The following is a 3965-nucleotide window of genomic DNA, read 5'->3' as shown; positions in this document are numbered from 1 at the left end:
AACCTTCGAACAAATTCACAGTCGCTATTTTTTTTAAATACGTACTATATGTAATATTTCGTAAATCAACCACACGGGAGATATAAGACTTTCTAGATAAAGAGTTTGTGGGTGTGAAAGAGAGAATGTTTACGTGTGGAATATATACAGTACTTCATTGCTAAGCCCAAATGGGCCAAAACAATCAAAATCCATTATAAGTTTTCACTCCTTTTCAATTCGAATTAAATAAAAATTCCGATAATCAAACTTGATTTTTATAAAAAAGCTTATATGATGATTTTAATCATCAAAAGATTTAGATTTTAAAATTTATGAGTTATATATTAGAATATTTATGTATTTGAAGTATACTATATGCATATATTTAGTGAATTTTCAACAATTTTACAATATTTAGTGTACTTCTCATTCTTTTATTATGAGTTTGTGTCACGTAGAGGATCACTTAAGGTAGATCGAAACAAATCAATTCCTTGAATCAGCCATGCACTGCTACGTACATCAAATACATAGTAAACAATTTTAGAACTTAGGAATATTATTTTGAACATTGCATAAATAATTAGACAACAGTCCAAACTAATTATAATAAGACAAAAGAGTTCCTATGCAATAGCTCAAAAATGAGGAGACCGATTAAAATTTAAACAGATGTGACAATCTTGATTAAGAAGACATTGACAAGGAAAATTGATCACTAACCTTCTTTATGAGATATCACATGTCGCACCAATTTAGTCACCATGCATGTTATATTACCTTTTTTTCATCTCACAAATATAATAACAATGATAAATAAGCTAGAGAGAGATATTATAATTAATTCTCTAATGATAAGATCAGAAGAGAAACTAATAATATTGTCATTCTTTATAATAATATTTCATTAATATTGACATATTATTCATATATTATAAGTAATTTATAATAGTATTTCGCCTATAACGAGGTTTGACGGGGTGCCAAAGTTGTTGTTCCAGCAGTTAACTATTGCAAGGTGTTGTTGAATATTATTTGCTTCTCTAGGTGACTCTGGACCTTGAGCAACTCAATAATTTCCTGCATATATTGCTCCTACATAAAATTAACACAAATTAATTAAGTCGTATAAAAGATTAATCATCCAATAAATAAATAACTAGGTTTAAGAGAATCTTCCGACTATCAAAACTGTTCTAATTGTTGTATATTCTACAAACTGATTAATTTAGAGGAAATTAAAATAAAAAAATAAAAAATCAACAACATGAAATATCTTAATTTTACCTTTAATTTTCCTTACCAAATAATTAAACGGCTGCGAAACTAGTAGCTTTAGCTCAAACTCAAAAAAAGAATTAGGGTTTTTTACCCGTCTTATTCATGTTGAAGCTCCGTTACATAAAAGGATAAATATAAAACGATTTTGTAAGAACATAAACATACCATCCCTAAGTACTATAACAAAAACAAAATTAAATTTAAACTGATTATCTTTATCTTAAATATTCTTATAAGTTATACAATTAATAATTCCACAAGAACACTAAGCATGAACAACATGATCGATCAGCCCAATCATCCAGCTAGTTTAAAGTTTAGCGGCGTTAACCTTTAGTATTATATGCAACTATAAACTTCACAATCTTCAATTTTCTCGCGGCGAAGGAGACGGAGAAGAATCAGGAGACGGCAATGGAGTTTGAGGATAATTAACGGCTGACCTCCGTCTCTTCCAGCCCCAAGCAATAAGCTGATCTTCGCCATAAACGCGTAAATCAGCTATGAGCTCCGGTAAACTTAACAGAATATCCATAACTTCTCTTTCTTCTTCCGTCATAGCAGCACATTGTGCTGCTATTTCAGGTAATTCTTGATGATTAGCCATTAGAGAGACAAGAGACGGCTCAATTGTGTTATAATTAGTATAAATATAAATATAGTTATATACACTTCATCTGTTTCAATTTATATGATAGTTTGACCGAGAGACTATAAGGTATATATGATGTAGTTTGACCGAGTGGGTAAAATAGATATTTTAAAGTTAACGTTTTACTAAATATATAAATGTGTTGTTTTTTGGTAAGGACTAATAAAAAGTGTGTTGTAAGAGCTAGACAAAGGGAGTATTGATTATTAGTGTTAATTAAAATCATTTTAATAATTTTTTGTCAATTAGTATGTGAATATTTTCAATTTTTTTCTATATTCTAAAAATACAATTGACTTAATTATGATTGCATTTGTAGGTAATTAAATCTGCAGTTATTTTCTACTTCTTAGTTTTTGTATAATTCACTTCAATTTGATTTTGTCTTTGTACGACTTTTCTTCAACCTTTTGAGTGTTTATTTAGACATTACATGATTAGATTTTTTTTAAAAGGCATTGTTTTAATTTTGAATATTTTCTAAAGCAGAACAATTACTATGAATTATTGATCATTTGGGCTTATACTATACAAGTAAAAAATAATATTCTAACTGACATACTCAATAAGTGAAGTCTTAAATCTATTTTCAAAAAAATTTACTTTTTATAAAAAATAATTTTAATAATTTATATAACAATTGACTCAATTAACAAAAGTTTCTAAAACTAAAATTATTAAAAACTTATCCAAGATCTATGCACTTTTTAATTTGACTTTACACAAGCAATTCAATTGTAACAATACATAGATATGAAAAAAGTAGAGTCAACAATGATAACAACAATTAAACAAACCAAAACAACACATGCATTTTCCATTGGATCAACCATATATGGATGATCTCTTTCAGGAAGGATGTCCAAATAAATGAATATATATATATATATATAAATCTAAATATATAAAGATTGCACGATATAACTCTGAATTAATCCAGTCTCAAAATAGATAATGAGCGAAAAAAGCAAAAAGAAATATATTTAACCTTTGTATCTATATATTTAGAACAATATTTTATTACGAAAACTATATAAATTGACTCCAAATTAAAGACTATAATCTAATCAATAGGTTGAGATTCTAAGTCAACATTGAAAATAAATGGAGAATAACTATTGACCTTTTGAAGAAAGGAAGCAAGGTGAAAAACTAAATAAAAATAGAAGAATTAAAACCTATTATGACTAAAATAACATTTAAAGACATGATCGAAAAATTGTTTTATGGTTACTATTTTTCAAAGAGGTGACCGAAAAAATGACTAATAAACGTTATTTCTAATAAAGCTAATTGTCAAGAAAACCAACTGTTCAGTTGACACACTCATCCACTGTCTACCAACTCAAATTTAATGAAAGAATTTGAACTAATAAAAAATTGAACTTCTTCTATATTGATTGTATCATATCAAATGTTTACTTAGAATTTTTCAACTATTCTAGTGCTTGCTCTAAGATTCGCCGATCATCGAATAAGGTTTCCTTTCCTGTACTTTTTTGTTTGAATTTTCCTATTTGTTGGTTGTTGACCAACGGAATGGGAGAAAGATGAACAAACGAAAAAGGGCTCAAATAAAAAGTGGGACCCATCAGAGTCATAAATACTCTAAGGGGTCGTTTGGTTTGAAAACAAGTTATAATGAGATTAGTTATGATGGATAAGTTATGATGAGATTAGTTATGATGGGATAAGTTATGATGAGGTTATCTTTTATTGAGTGTTTGGTTTGTTGTATTCAAAATAATATGTATTGCATAAATTTTAAGAACAAGTTGTTTGTTTACAAAATTACCCTTCACTTTATTTAGTTTTTGTAGTTTCTTTGCAAGCTTTAATTATTCATTTTTAAAAAAATAAAACTTGCATCTTATTTAGTTTAAATATTTTTTGTGTGTGCATTTCCACTATGGTACCGTATGTATTGAAAAATAATTTTTTTTCTTATTTGGCTTAAAAATAGAATTTCCATCTTAAGTTTGATAAAGTAAAAAAGGATTTGTGAGAAATCAAAAGACATAAATAAACATAAGAATTAGTCAAATAAATT

The sequence above is a fragment of the Solanum tuberosum genome, unplaced genomic scaffold (assembly GCF_000226075.1).
Source record: "Solanum tuberosum cultivar DM 1-3 516 R44 unplaced genomic scaffold, SolTub_3.0 scf00032, whole genome shotgun sequence".
Classification (NCBI taxonomy): domain Eukaryota; kingdom Viridiplantae; phylum Streptophyta; class Magnoliopsida; order Solanales; family Solanaceae; genus Solanum; species Solanum tuberosum.
Note: the sequence above shows the minus strand (reverse complement) of the source record.